The sequence below is a fragment of the Monodelphis domestica genome, chromosome 2, assembly GCF_027887165.1.
Source record: "Monodelphis domestica isolate mMonDom1 chromosome 2, mMonDom1.pri, whole genome shotgun sequence".
In the NCBI taxonomy this organism is placed as follows: Eukaryota; Metazoa; Chordata; class Mammalia; order Didelphimorphia; family Didelphidae; genus Monodelphis; species Monodelphis domestica.
This window is the reverse complement of record NC_077228.1, coordinates 349,702,888-349,719,618: the sequence shown is the minus strand read 5'-3', so window position 1 is coordinate 349,719,618 and position 16,731 is coordinate 349,702,888.

Below are 16,731 nucleotides of genomic sequence, written 5' to 3'. Positions count from 1 at the left end.
TACATATGATTTTGAACATATGCAATGTAAATCTTCACTAGAGACCAAAGAAATTAATACTTCAGTATACAATGAACCTTTAAATCTAAAGGCTAATGCCACATTTTCAACTTAGAGGTCAAAATGCTCTTACAAACAAAGTAAAGAAACAGACTGAACAATAAACTTGTAGGTCTAATTTCCTCAAAGGTATTGCAACAAGTATATTTTTAGACTTTTTCTCTGTAATGTGACAAGTTAAATGCCTCATTCAATGTGGATGAGCTCAGGAATGAAGAGGAATCAAAATTCCAAAGAAAGAGAATGATCCTGACTGCTTTAAATGATGGAACTGATTCAATTTTTGAAATTGTTTTATTTAAAAACTAGGCATTGAATCCTTAAACAGTGTTTATGGGATTTTCAGCCTTCTTTTGATTCAATTTGGAGGAAACATTTATGGGACTCAAATTGTCCCAGGTAATTCTGAGCTCTATAGCATTTTAAAACAAATTTATTTTATATCATAGTCTCCCAGATAAAGGGTTGCAAAATCTACAAATATACAATCAAGGTCCATTCATAGATTGTCTTTTTTTTGTCTGTGGCTCAATTGTTCTGTTCTTTTGGCAAAGGAGTGTTTAAAATTGATAACTATGCAATGTAAATTCTCAGTTGTCCGTCTCAAATAAAATGACTACCAGGATAAAAAAATGGAAAAAAAATTAAATATATAAATACCAACAAATAGCATATAGATCAGAAACAGGTTTAGAACAAGCACATTATCTTTTCTAATCAGATTGGGAAGGAGCTTGATAAATTATCACTTGATTTATCATTTTTTTTTGCCATTTTGATTTTCCTTATAGATATTAATATAATCATATTATAAATCTATGACCCTGGAAGGAAAAGTGAGTGCAATTAAATGTGACATGAACCATTTGTGATCAGATTTTTTTAACCTAGTCCAGTGCTTGGCTTATTCTATTATTTACTTACAAGTATTTGTTTTTATTTTATCCCTTAATATATCTACACTATAACTGCTGCATACCAATGACATCCATCCCTATGATGAATACTTCTTGTTTTCTTTCCTTTATTAGGAAACATCCATAACCAAGCAATATCAAAAATGTTCTGTAATCTCCAAATATGACACTAAATATTATTTGTATGACTGATTTTTAGAGGCATTTAGGTTTATCACATCAGTCACTGTTCTCTGTTTTCAAATCATCAGGGAGCTAACCTCTGTGGCTTGAGGACTGTTAAAAGGATTTCATTTCTAAGAGTTCAAGGGCAGTGATTGGAAATACCTCCAATTTTTTTCAGATTCCAGTAGTCAAGTGAGCAGTTACTTTTTATGATTAAACTTTATAAGCTGACTGAATTAAGTTAAACCTGAACACCATTTTTCTTTCTTAAAATTAAAAAAGATTTACACTCAATGTTTTGAATGAGTACATTTTTTGCTTGCAGCTGTCAAAACAAGCTGTCATTTCAATTATCTGGAGTGCCTATTAGTCAATTTTTAATAAAGCTTAAACTACTTTTGCCTGCTTTTTAATGAATAAAGTCCTTTCTACACCTTTTAAATATGGTTTTCACAGCCCAATGGAATTCAGAAATTATGTAGAAAATATTATATAAATTAACCATAAGTTTCTTTACATTTTTCATGTTGCCTGAAGCATTATACTTCCCTTTTATTTCTTTCTATCTCCTTTATTTCTTAAAGTATAAAAATAGTAACATCTAGATAATCAGGGAAGATTATCTCTGTTGACATTGAACAAGTTGTCATTTTCAATAATGTGAGGTTCACAAATACTTTGACATAATCATCTATGTACTTGCTAGTTTGATTAATTTATTTCTTATATGTATATATCTCTTCTCAACCATAATGAAATTTGATGGGCAATGATTAAGTTAAATACTTTTTTTTTGACTCACAAACACACCGGTATTTCTACACATAGTAGGCTCTTAAATATTTCAAGAACTCATGGATCCAATAGTAGGATTTTTTTCTAAAGCAAACTGACTTTTTTTCCTCCTCATAACTTCTTAAGGCATATTCCCTTTTTCCAGTCAGAGAAACAAAGAACAATTAATCGTCTCTGAATATGTTACTACTTAGAAAGGACTGTAAGGAGGGAACCAGCTGTTCTGACTCATGGGTTTTTTTGCTATGACATGTACATCAAGTTCATAAAAGGAAGGAAGACCCTGAGAATTTCACTCATTCCAGTATTTCATTTGTTATTATTATTAATCAGAGGTTTGGCAGGTATCTTATTGACTCTCACTCTACAAATAGTATTTTTATTACCTTTTCTTGAGTGAAATGTCTGGGTTTGAGGTTGAAACTATAATTACTAACATTGTTTAGTGACTTAAGGTTTATAGAAATCTTTAGAGGAAGAGTACATGGCTGCTATATTTAAGGAGGGTACACATACTAAGTCAGTAATTTCTTCATTTTTCACAATACTGGGCTTCAGACACTGCAGTCTCCCTCAGTCTTCTCCAAGTACCTTCCTCCCACTGCCCTTATTCTTTTAAAATTTATTTTCATATTTTGACTTCTCCATTATAATATAAGCTTCTTGAGGATAAAGATGGTCTTTGTTGTTGCTTTTATTTATAATTCCAGTTCTTAGCACAGTGCCTGGCACATAAGTGCTTAATACATGCTTATTGACTAAGGGATTACTGTTTACTGAGGGATCCAGTTGGTCTATTTTAGATTTCCCACAGATTGAGGAAAGTTAGTTTCTATCTTCTTAGAACAGTGTTAGAGCTGGTGACTTGAAACTCATAGCTTATAACATTAACTAATTATATTACTTCTTCCACTTATTTGAACTTAATTTTGTGACATACAACTATTCACAAAGCAACTTTATTATTCCTGACTCGTGTTCTATGAGGAATTTAAAAGGGATGTTCTCTTTGCTTTTCCTTGATAATAATTAATTCTGGTGGAAGAAATGAAATGTGCTCTACATACTCTTTTCAGGACTGACTTTAGACAGTTTGGAGAGAAAAAAATATATATGTTTTTTGGAGCTGGAGTTTTTTGGAGTAAGAGAGTTCAACTTTTCAAGCTGTCTTTAAATTCAAGCTTGCTTTGACATTTCAAGGAATTTTCATTGATATAAGACTGGGACTCAGTTGAGTTGAAATCTTTTTTGGTTGGAATTTAAGAGGCTGTTCATTCAATATAGTTTTAAAATAAGTTATTATATTGCATCTTTTTTTACATCAACATAATTTATCCTCACTATCCTCTATTTATACCTCCCAGAGTCATCCCCTATAAGAAAGAGTATTTTAAAGGCATGAAAAGAGAAAAAAAATCAGTTTAATTAAGAAGTATAAAGGCTGAAAATGTTTGTAATGTGTCAAAGTCATAGACCTTCCACCTCTATAAAAGAGTGATATGGGAGTAACTTCATTTAGCTCTTTAAAAAAAAAAACTCCCCATAATTAGGGACAATTAGGTGGTTAGAGAGTCAGGCACGAAACAGGAGGTCCTAGGGTCAAATCTGGTATCAGACATTTCCTTGCTATGTGACTCTGAGCAAGTCACTCAAACTCAATTACCTAACCCATATTGCTCTTTTATCAAGGAATATATATTTAGCATCAATTTTAAGACAAAAGGTAAGACTTTTTAAAAATGTCTCCAAAATTTTTCAAAATTTGTTCTTTATTTCTTTTTTGTGGTAGGTTTCCTTTTTTTGTTTATATAGTTGTCATATATATATGTATATAGGATCAGGTTACTTTGCTCTGCATTAATTTATGTACACATTTTCATGATTCTTTGTATTCATCAATTTTGTCATTTCTTAGAGGACAGTAATATTACATCTCATTTATTTCAAAATGTGTTTAATCATTAGGCAACAATTTTTTCCCATTTCTGTGGTATCGCAGAAACTGTTACTTTAAATATTTTGTTGTATTACAGGACTTTTTTCTTATCAATGAATTCTTTGGGTTATGAACTTAACACTTGTATTTCCGAGTCAAAGTATTATACACATATCCTCTTCATACCCCCAACACATTTTAAAATTTTCAATTGTCACAAAATAAAGTTATTCTTAAAAAATAAATTCATAATTACCCTTGTAAATCCACCAGGCCCAGGATCCTTTTTTTTTTTTTTTGGTAGCTACTTTACAGCAAGATCTATTTTCTTTTTTCAGACTGGGTTATTTAAGATCCTTATATGGCCTTCTGTTAGTTTGAGAATATTTTTAAAGTTTTTCTTTATTTTTTATACTGTTATATTAGCATATATCTATGTGTAGTATATTCTGATTATCCTATATATGACTTTTTTTGGTTTGCTAATTTTCTCCTCATTTAAATTGTGATCTTGAGGTCACTATATATAGTTTGCTTCTTTTTGGATCCCTAGTGATTAGCACAATAAATGACACATACTAGGCACTTTATATATATATATATATATATTTTTAATTGTCTACCTGAATGACTCACTCCCCATGCCCATGCTATCCTACTTTTCTGGGTAACAGTTTCTTCCAGGAGCTCTAATTTCCTGTTTCTTGAGACAAAATGAATAGTCACTGAAAGCATAAAATTCCTGAAAAAAATACCTTTTTTAATGTTCTCCATATAAATGTATATAATATTCTTATCCCTTCATGAAAAGCTCAATAGTGCCTACCCCTTCAAAACACTGAAACAAGATTTCTTCCTTCCTGTCTCTTGAATCTCTCCCATTGCCTCTTTTAGATTCTCTTCTTTTTAGGAGACTATGGAGGGGCAGCTACTTACTTAGCAGATTGAAAGAGTTAGTTCTGGAGATGGGAGGTCATGGGTTCAAATCTGACCTCAGTCACTTCCTACTTGTGTAACTCTGGCAAAGTCACTAAACCCACATTGCCTAACCCTTACCACTCTTCTTAGTATTCAAAGACAGAAGGTAAAGGTTTGTTTGTTTTTAGAGTCTATGGGAATTATATTTCTTTTATTGCCTGACTTTTCATTGATTAGGATACATCATATATCCTCCATCCAGAACACTACCATTGTGATTCCATAGGAGATAGGTCCAGACCAATATCCAATGCCAAATATACCAGCCCTTATACCAGTCTCTAGGAAATAGGACAAGATCACTACTAGCTCCAGACATCGTATCTCCTCCCAGCATCTACTAGCTACTTACATAGGGCTTTTGTGTTCAGTGCTCACCACTGAATCTCAATAGTAGCCAGAACTATCAAAGGTCACACCCTACATCTGATGTAGCATCTAAATAACCTAATCCAACATAATATTGGAGCAATATCATTTTGGAGCAATATATTTTAGTGTTAAAATTATTATTTTAACTAAAAATAACAAACAGGCGGCAAATGTCAAGGAGAGACAATTTAGAATTCAAAAGAAAATCATGATAAAAATATAGGCATAATACCATATTTCATGAAGTCACACAGACATAAAACACAAAATAAAAACAAGAAAAACCTGTCTACTTCGATTAGAAGCAGAGAGCTGATTGAAAAGGTAAAAATTCTACTACTCACTTCATGAAAGAAAAGCCAAAATGAAAAAGAATCAAAATTCTAAGATTGTAGAGCAAAGAAAGAAAAAAATCAAGCAGAGAGAGACTGAGAAAGAGAGGGAGAAAATGAGAGAGACAGAGAGAGAAAAGACAATTCAAATATTCAAATGGAAGTGATTCAATTTTCTGGCATGACCCTATTATAGGCATATGAGAGTGAGGTCAGCCAAATGACTCTGTAGACATTCAGTTTGGTAGAAAATTTAATACCTCTTCTCATACTTTCCTTTGGAGCTTCTCAAACACTGAACTAGCTCTGGCAATGCATCAACCTTATCATCCAGGTGTATATCCTAGGAAGTATATTATCAAGGTAAACTTATTTATAGAATCCAAAATTTTTTCATTCATGTATGAGCAGTGCAATATTAGCTAGTGGAGAACTTTGTTTTATCGGAGTTAATTTTCATGCCAAAATTAGAACAAATGGCAAAGAATTAAATCATATTCTGTTGCATCTCAACCTCAGAGGCTGCACTGAATACATCTGTGAATGATGGTAGAGGAAGGAAGGAATGAAGGCAGAAGGAGGAAAAAAAGGAAAGTGAAGCAGGATCATTCTGAATGTCAATCTAAAAAACTTTGGCATTGATTGTGAGACATTGGAGACACTGGCCCAGGACTGTTTAGCAAAAAAGGCACCATGCTACATGAGCAAAGCAGAATTGCAGTAGTTCAAAAGAAAAGCAGAATGCATGCATTTAAACATCTCCATCACAAAGGTCAAAATAGACTATTTGGGCTCTTATTGGTCTATTCACTAGATACATTATATATTGACCCCAACATAATGATGCTATTTTAGTCTTCTTCAAGTATGAAGCACAATAACCACCATCAACTAACTAAACAACTCTCCTTCCCTTCCTCCCTCCCTTTCTGTCTTCCTCTCTTTCTTCTTTTATTCTCTCCTTTCCTTCTTTCTTTTCTCTTTCTGTTCCTTTCCTCCCCTTTCCCTCCCTCTTTCCCTTTCTTCCTCCCTCCCTCCTTTCTTCTTTCCCTCTCTCTTTTCCTTCCATTTCCTTTACTTCCCTACTTTCTCTTCTTCCTTTTCCTCCCTCCCTCCTTCTCTTCCTCCCCTAATTTCTTTCTTTTCTCCTTCCTTCCTTCCTTCCTTCCTTCCTTCCTTCCTTCCTTCCTTCCTTCCTTCCTTCCTTCCTTCCTTCCTTCCTTCCTTCCTTCCTTCCTTCCTTCCTTCCTTCCTTCCTTCCTTCTTTCCTTCCTTCCTTCCTTCCTTCCTTCCTTCCTTCCTTCCTTCCTTCCTTCCTTCCTTCCTTCCTTCCTTCCTTCCTTCCTTCCTTTTATATACCATATTTCTTAATCTGACCTGGACTGCAAGTTCAGGCATCATGAATGAGCTCCTGGTGTCCAGAAAAAAGTTAAAAATGTAAAATATTATTTTATGTGATATTTTGATCATCATCATCATTCTCAATCAAATTATTAAAGTAAGTAACTCATTTAAAAAGGTGCTTACAAATGTCATGAAATTTCAAGTAATGTTCAAACAAAACAAAGGGGGAAATGGGATCTTTATGTATGATGACATTTTTCAAACATCACATAAAGATAATATTTGACCAATCATATTTAGGAACTAAATTAAAAAACCCTTCTTAAATGAAAGTCATCAATATCAGAGAGATTTTTATAACTAAGCAAAGTAGAAATAAAATGTGGATGAAAAACAGGCAAATGAAGGCTGGATTCCATTTTAACATATTACAGTATTTACTTATTTTACATGTTTATACAATTTTTTTTATAATTATTTTCTCACACTTTGAGATCCATATTCTCTCCCTCTCTTCTTCTGTTCCCTCTCTAACTAATTCTTCTTCCCCAAATGGCAGGTAATATGATATAGGTTGTACATATGTTATCATATAATTTATTTATTTCCATGTTCAGAAAGAAGACACATATCACTTACATGAGAGAATGATTCATGAAGGAAGTAAAGCAAAATATTATATGCTTCAATCTGTATTCAGGTATCATCACTTCCTTCTATGGTGATGGATAGTGTTTTCCATCATATGTCTATTTCCAGTGATTCTAAGCGGAATAATTATTTTAAAAAATTTACCTGTTTTCTACCAAAATATTTCTGAAAGTGCCATATGGATGTGAATCATGGAACACCAATCTTTGAAGAAATGAAATTAAAAATAAATTAAAGAACATGAAAGGATGTATAAGCAGGTTGCCATTTGATACAAACAATGCCTCAGGCATTCATCTTCTTGAATTGAGTTGGAGTGCCAAAGACAATCAAAAGGATGTAATAAGGGAATAGGAGGTGGAGAGGTCACAGAATGATAATAAGAAATAATATATAGGAAGCCAAAGTAGGTACACAACAGTATCTTCATATATTAAATGATAAAAAGAAAGTCTCTAACACTTTAGATCAACCTTCAATGAATCATTCATATGAAAATATGGACAAGGGTTGCATCATTTTAGAAGACAGGAAAAGCTTGATTTCTACATTGGTGGATGATCAGTTACATTGATGTGATAGATCATTGAGTCAGTCACCAAATCATTATCCTGGTCATTATCATGAACAACAGTATCATCATTAGTAGCATCAGTATCACCATTTCTCATAATTTCTCTTTCATGAAGTAACATGAAGTAAATAAAATTCTTGTATCACTATTAATTGTAGTTATAATTCATATTTGAGTATCTACTATATGCAGTTCACTGAGAGGAGATAAGTGAGAAACTACAAAAAAAAACCCATCTTTTTGTCCTTAAAAGAGAAGCATGAATGAACAAATAAAGGAAAGGAAACAAAAAAGTAAACAAATTATCTATACAAATCTATGAGTTTTAAAGACCAATGTTAGAGAGTAGAAAAGATTAACAATCATTTATGAATTTTCACTTTGTTTAGTATTCCACTTTGGAAAGTTTATTGTTACATTGTGATAACTAACCTCACTTCACTGTGTGAAGATGAATTTAATGTTTCTGTAAATCACTTAATTTGATGGAAATCAAGAGCTTGCTACTCACTTATCATCTCCAAAATTCCCAGATCTTTCCTCCAATAAGAAATTAGGTTACCCAAGACTTCATTATGTTTTTTTCACTTTAATGCTATCGGTATTTGTGCAAAATCTGAATTCAGGGGCCTTGTGCCTACCAAGGTACCTTGGGCCTGATTTGTTATGCAAACTACATGCCTTTCTTATAAATAACATTACTTAGATATTATTTACTCAATTATTTTAAATCTACTTTCAGGAATTGGTAAGCCAGGCAGAAGGCTAAGTGGGAACTCTAGTTCCAGAGAGGGCTTCTCAGAAAAATTCTTTAGAGTGTTTCAGTTTGTCTTTTCATTGAGGGATTTTTCAGAGGATTGTCCTAGAAGTTGGACTCCCTATAAATCTCAATTTTTATGAGATAGGGTGAAGCCCCCACATTGTTGGGGAAATCCCTTTAAAGAAACAATTGGATCCAATAGTAGCATACTAATGGGAACATCCTTAGAAAAACTTCTTATATCTTGGAAAAGAGTTCCTGTTTTAACTGAGAATAACAAAAAAAATGGGCACTCAAAGTAGAAGGGTGACTCTTAAAGACCTCAAAGCATTCTGCAACATGGGTGTATAAGGGAAGGGCAGGAATTATCGATTTTTAAGGAAGATTTTTGTTTTCCCCAATCAGATATTCTTGTTACAATTATCCAGTCTCTGCCTATCTCCATACTGGTAAACCCCATGTTGTCCCTAAAGTTAGGGACATGATTTTTAATCTCTTGATAAATACTGGAACTTCTTTCTAATGAATTTTTAATAAACAGGCAATATTCTGACTGTACATCTTTTGGGTCTCTAAATACTGTCAGGATCTCTGGGAATACCCATAGTTTCCCCAATTTTTTCCCCTACATGTTAACAGTTGGCCTTTTCTTAGTAGAGAATTCTTTACTCCTTACACCTAAATCTCCTGTTAACCTGCTGGAATGTGATCTTTCTGAGCTGAGGGCCACTATCTTTTGCTCCCCCAATGGATGTCTGAATTTGCAGTTTGTTATGGCCTTCCTCTCTTTGTTTCTTGTATGGTTTCAGAATACCCAAGAGATCCTAGATTAGTCTGGGTATTTCTTCTGACATCCCTGATTCTCTATGGGCCACTACCTCTTCAGATGTAGAATTGCTAAAACCTGCCATCTCTGTTACCATTAAAACTAAGGGAAGGGCCTCTTCACCCATTCTCAATATCTTTTATCCACAGAGGCACCTGAAGCTTATCACCTATTATTGACTCCTCGAGGCATCAAGCTATTGTTTTATGTAAAGCTTCTTTTAATATTCCTATCTTCCTTGTTAAAAAACAAACAAACCTAAGCCAGGTTCAGAGTAAACCTGCTTATTTCTTTGTTCAGGTTTTACTTGCTATTCATACTTATATTTTACTCAGACACCCAATATTACTCAACCCCTTCTTAATTCCAAGTGAAGCTACCTATTTTACTGTGATAGATCCTTGCTCAGCTTTTGTTAATAATTATATTAACTCAGACATTTAATACCTTCACCTGGAAAAAGACAATGGATGTGGATTCCATCTACCGCAAAGATATATAGAATGTTAGACCCTGTTCTCTCTTATCTTAGACCAATATTTAGCTTCTATCACTTTCAAGGACTCCTCTTTGGTTCAGTAAGTTAATGATCTATTAGTGTGGCCCAGTGGCAAGGCTTGAGAAGAGGACAGTCATCTTCTTCTTTCGATTTATATGAGGGGCCATAATGTTTCCAAAGCAAAGACCCATTGGTGCCTCCTCAAGTGGTGTGTTTTGGTTACATTTTGTCTGCTGAAACTCACTCTGTTTCTCCAAGGCACATGTATAAGCTGTCCAATAATTGTCTGTTCCTACTAGTAAAAGAAATGGCCATTTGGGAAGCAGTTAGTTATTGTAGCTAGTGAATTCTACCCTTTGGTGAAATAACTAAGCTCCTATTTCCTCTGTGCATAGACCACATTTCAGTTTATTATCAGCTCTAGTACAAGGACTTCCAGAATACAAGAAGACTTTTTCTTTTTGTTTATTTGCATAAGTGGGTGGCATATGGTGTCATAACACGACCATTTGGAGCCCTCTATTCACCCAGTGGTGTACCATTTTACTAAGCTTTTTGCAATTGCTGTAATTGCTATGGAAGCTTCACCTTCAGTTTCTAATTCTTTATCATCACAAAAATTGCTGCCATATTTTTGTACAAGTAGGTCCTTTCCTCTTATCTTTGATCTTTTTGGGATACAGGTTTAGGTATTGCTGGGTTAAAGAGTCTGCATATTTTTATAGGTCTTTGTGCATTTTTCCAAATTGCTCTCTGAAATGGTTGTACTAATTCACAGTTCTACAAACAGTGCATAGATGACCCAGTTTGTCAACATCCCTTCCAAAATTCATCATGTTCCTTTTATTTTTATCATACTAGCTAGTGTGTTAGGTATGAGGTGATATTTCAAGTTGTTTTACTTTGCATTTCTCTTATTAATATAGATTTGGAGCATTTTTTGAAATGATTAGCTTGATTTTCTTTATTTGAGAATTTCTTGTTTACATCCTTTGTAATGGTCATTTGCCAATTGGATAATTGCTATGTATTCTTATAAATTTGACTCAGTTCTGTATATGTTTAACAAATAAGACATTTTTTCAGAGATACTTGTTATAATCCACCCCTCCCCAACTTTTGTTGTTTCTTTTCTAAAGTTGGTTACCTTTGTTTTGTTTCTCAGTCTTTTTCTGATCATAAAATTGTCAGGAATGGGGTAACTACACTAGCTAAAGAGAATGTTACAATCAAGTGCTGCTTAACATTGCAGCACTAGTCTCTACCTATATATCACAGAGGAGCCTCTCCAATGATGCTTATTGATATCACTGAACAAGAGATCATTCAGAATGACTGGCAGATCCAGTTGTATTGGGATCTCTGCATTGATGCAGACTTTTAAAAATTCTTCCTTTGAAATCCAGGAACTTATCCAGGCCACAGTTAATTGTATATCTTCCCTCCAGGTCAAAGTAGCTTCTTTAGCACAAATGGTTTTATAAAACTTTTTTGGTCTTAGACCTTTTTATGGCCTCACAAAAAGAAGCCTGTTCTTTGTTCAGTTAATCTTATTATTCCTACATGAATTGATCAGGGAAACTGTGACAAGCCTTTAGAAACCTAAACCAAGTAAATATAAGTAGAATCCTTTCTTTTGGCTCACTTGGTTGCAAGGAAATGGCTTAATAGCTATGACAGGTCAATAGGTTCTCCTTGTGTTAGACTTCATTATAGTTCTTAGACTTCATGTCAGCTCTTAGTGTTACAAATAAAAATTAATCTTGAAGACTTTATACTAAATTTATAAGTATTTATTAGAAAGGAGGAAGGAAGAGAGAAATAGGATTTCCTTTCTAACTTTAATTATTTCTGCCTCCCTTAGCTCCTAGATTTTCCATGGGCCCTGGTCTGCTTCACAAGAAGGGGCAGGGCAAAGGGCCCAGCTACCATATGGTCAGGTTGAGAGGAGGAGGGGAGGCAAAGGGGAAAGAGAGAGAGAGACAGGGAGGGAGAGAGAGAGAGAGAGACAGAGAGACAGAGACAGAGAGACAGAGAGACAGAGACAGAGACAGAGACAGAGAGACAGAGACAGAGAGAGAGAGAGAGAGAGAGAGAGAGAGACAGAGACAGAGACAGAGACAGAGACAGAGACAGAGAGACAGAGACAGAGACAGAGAGAGACAGAGAGAGACAGAGAGAGACAGAGACAGAGTCAGAGACAGAGACAGGGGGGGGGGGAACCTTCACAAGCCCAAAGGAATGGAAGATAAAGTGATAGAACTTCACATGCTAGCTTTTCAAGCTTATTATAAACCCTCCCCCAGGATGCTTCAATTGACTCAGGGTTTCACCTCATGCTTAATATGTCACAGCCCCTTACTTCTGTCAGGAATCTTACCTGCCATGGCAAACTAAGACACATGACTCTATAGCTCCTATGGCTACTTATTGTGGTGAGTCTTTCAGGACTGGAGTAGGTTGGAGGTCCCCCAGATAGAGAGATTCACACTACCTCCCCCCACCAATTTTTTGGGAGACCAGAATGTTGTCTCTTCACTTTTGGTTCTCTTGGAGATGTAATATTTATTGGGAAAGGAAATGGAGGATTGGAAAATGGGGGATAATGGGAGGTTTGTATGGGGTTTGGTATGTTGATCTCCCACATGAATCATTCCATATATGGAGTCCATACATTTAGGATTTTCTCATCAGGGTACATAAGAGCACAAAAGATAGTGTCCATTTCATGGAGGAAATAACTACAATTTGGATAATTAAAAGAAAGAGAAGAAGAAAGAAAAAAAATTTATAGGTACATTGACAAAGAGCCATTGTGGGGCATTCACCTTTTTGGCATAAGTGTTTGCAGTCAGAATAAATGGAGGGCTCAACCCTTCCAACCCCTCTGATGATTCACTCAGAATTTCATGAATCAGTGTTTGATTCCTATATGCATCCTTTTAGCATCTACTCCAGACAGTCTGCTTTCCTGCTCCAAGATATTGGTGATTATCTTTTCCTAAAATTGCTTTAAGAAGACCTTAGATTAGACTATGTCACTAAGCTATATGAAATTGTGTTTCCCATGTATCTTTTCTTGTGGGGGACAAGTCTTTCAGCAATTAGAGGGAGGAATTTCTGATAACCAAACTGATTTAATTTTGTGAATAACCTCTATTTTAATGCTCAATTTTAATTTTCATGTAAAAGTTTTAATTTTGGGAAAGTCGGGAAATTTTACCACTCCTTCCATCTCAGAAAGCTTTCTTCCAATGAGAAGTCAGATTACCAAAGCCTTATATCCTGTTTTATATTCTGTTTTTTGTTCCCTTTGACTATATAATTATTTGTGCAAAATCTGTATTTAGGGACTTTGTGTTGACTAGTGGTCTTAGAATTGCAAATTGCCTGCCGTCCTAATAAATCATATTGCTCAAACTTTGTCTCTTTAGTTATAAATCCACTTATAACAACATCTACATTTTGTTGTTAGTGTTATAATCCTATGAACTGGAAGGCCTAAATGTTCTGCTTTGCCCCTTTGGATTTAAGCAGGCTACCATCTAAGAAAAGTTTTTTTAGCAATAGAAAATGTTTTACCAGAAAACTATGTGTGATATATACCCAGTAGGAGAAACTCAGCATCCAAGTATATCTTATTTGCCTCATTTACATAATTCCAAATTTCTCTCCAAAATTGTTAGCTTCAAAGTTGATAAGATCTACTATTTTCCTAGGGTTAATAGTCTTCCTTGTGTACTCAGTTATATGTCTATGACTAGAAGTAAATACTAGAATTCTAGATTTAGGAAACTTTGTGGAGATAACCTAGTATCAAAAACATTTCTCTGGGGGGGGGGGCAGCTGGGTAGCTCAGTGGATTGAGAGCCAGGCCTAGAGACAGGAGGTCCTAGGTTCAAACCTGGCCTCAGACTGGCCCAGCTGTGTGACCCTGAGCAATTCACTTGACCCCCACTGCCTAGCCCTTACCACTCTTCTGCCTTGGAACCACTACACAGTATTGACTCCAAGATGCAAGGTAAGGGTTTAAAAATTTTTTTCTCTGGGCACCTACAGCAATAAATCTAAAGAAACTTCATGGAAACCAGTGTCATAATTGCATGCTTCTTGGAATGTCTATGCTGCAAATAAGTCCTGATTCTCATACATGCCAGTTATATGACCTTGGCAAAGTTACTTTACCATTCAGTAGCCCAAACTATTTACATTATTAAATGAGGCTTCCTCCTCAGGAATCCCCTGTAACAGTAAAACCACAGGTCTGGTCTACCCCAGGAAAAAAATTTTAAAAAACCTCTCCCCAACTTCCATACTGAGTCTTCAGGGGGAAAAACCAAACCAAAACAAAGCATCTTCATTGGTAGAGAGGGTAGTACATGAGATACGTGGGGGACAATGAACATATTCCTAGGGATTACTAAAATTAATTGCTTTGTAATTCATTCATAATTAATGTGAACTGTATTTTAAAGAGAGGTAAAAATGAGAACTTGATTCCATATTTAGATATATTTAGAAATCCATTTTTCTATAGGGACATTTTTTTTTATAAAAGGCCTTCACCAAGTGACAAAGATGAAAATAGACGAGAATAACATGTGTGTGAAGGCATTGTGGGAAAATAGGCACATTAATGCATTTTTAGTCAGGTTCTGAATCATGTAAAGTGACTTAAAGGTAAAAATACTTTGACTCTGAGGTTCCATGACTTTGTATATAGCCCATAGAAGTTACAAAACTCCACATATATCAGGATTTTAGCAACTCTTTTTTTTTTTCTAATAGCAAAGATCTGGAATGATATTTAGATCCTTTGGGGAATAGCTAAAGTAATTGTAATAAATAAATATCATGGAATATTTTGATACTGTAGGAAAAAATGATTATGATAAAAAAGAAAATCTTGGAAAAAATTTACATGAACTAATGAGAAGGGAAATAAGTAGAATAAGAAGAATATACAGAATGACTACAATCATATAAATAGATAAAATCAATGATAATGTGTTATAAATAAAAATTAATTTGGAGACATTACTAGATTTATGAGAATGTATTAGTTAAGAGAGAGAAAGAGATAAAAGGGTTTTATAGCTTTTCTATCTTCAGGTAAACTTCAATACTCCATTGAAGCTGGCTTAGACTGAGACTTGCCAGCGATCAAGAGATAAGGTAAGAGAGAGACCAAAGAGAGCAGCTCTAGAGAACATCCATTCAAAGGTGGAAGCAAAAAGACCTTCCCTGCCCTTCCTATTCCTCTCCTTTTAAACTTCTAGATCCTCCCTCTGTGGCAATGTTGCACTGGCTCTGACAGCATCAGGGCATCATAAATGTGATGCTGATTCCTATGACCCACTACTAGGGTGCAGTGGATCAAAGCTGGAATGAAGGTCCCTTAGTTATTTTACTTCACACAATCCCTACCTTTGCTTCTTTGAGATACTACCATGTTAAGTTTCCCACTCTTGGTACTCCAGGAGATTAACATGTTGGTCACCCCAATGAATCATTCCACATATGGAGTCTATACACTTGGGATTTTCTCACTAGGGGGTATAGAAGCATAAAGGATCTTATACATTTCATGGAGGGAGTTATGAAAATCTTGGGAATAAAATAAAGAGAAGGAGAGAAAGAAAATGATTGAAAGGTACATTGACAAAGAGCCATGTAGGGAGCATTTCCCTTTCCCATAAGTGTTTTTACAATCAAGATAAATGGAGGAATCAAGCCCATTCAGTTCAGTTCATTATATTCAAAATTTCCCTCCCAGTTTCATGATATAATGTTTGATTTCTGCAATCATCCTTACAGCATCTTCTTAAAAAGATCTTCTTTTCTGGTCCATGATATTGGCTATATTCTTTTCCTAAAATTACTTTAAAAGGTTTTTGGACTAGAATAATTACAAAAATTAAATAAAAAATCATTATTACATTAAAAACAACAAAAAAATCGTGGCTCAAAAGAATAGAGATTAGAAATATCTCTCCCCATTTTCTAGCAGAAGAGTTTGTAAGTTGACCACAGTGTGGAACATTGTTTACATTTTCAGACTTTTAAATAAATATACATAAATATAGTTTTGCTTATTTGTTTATCTTTCTTTTGCTTAAAAATTGGTTCTGATGGACCAAGAAAAGGCAAGCAAAGGGGAGATTTTATGTGACATAAAATTAAAAGAAATCAACATGATTATTTTTTAAAGTCCTATAAAGTGACCATCATGCTCACTGCAGTTCCCAATTAGAAAACATGTAAATCCCCTTAATCCAACTAGATGCTGATGGAAGATTATGATGAATTCCACTTCAAATTCAATGTTAATAATCATAGGGTCAAATATTTAAAATGTGAAAGGTATTTTAGAGGTTGTAGAGTCTACACCTCTCAATTTAAAATCTTACATTAAAAACTGGTCTCCTTTGTCTCATAGACTACTTGATAATTCTAGTATAATGGAAACTATGATGTCAATAGTTAACTCATCTTGATTTTGGGGGTGGTAAAGGAATCAAA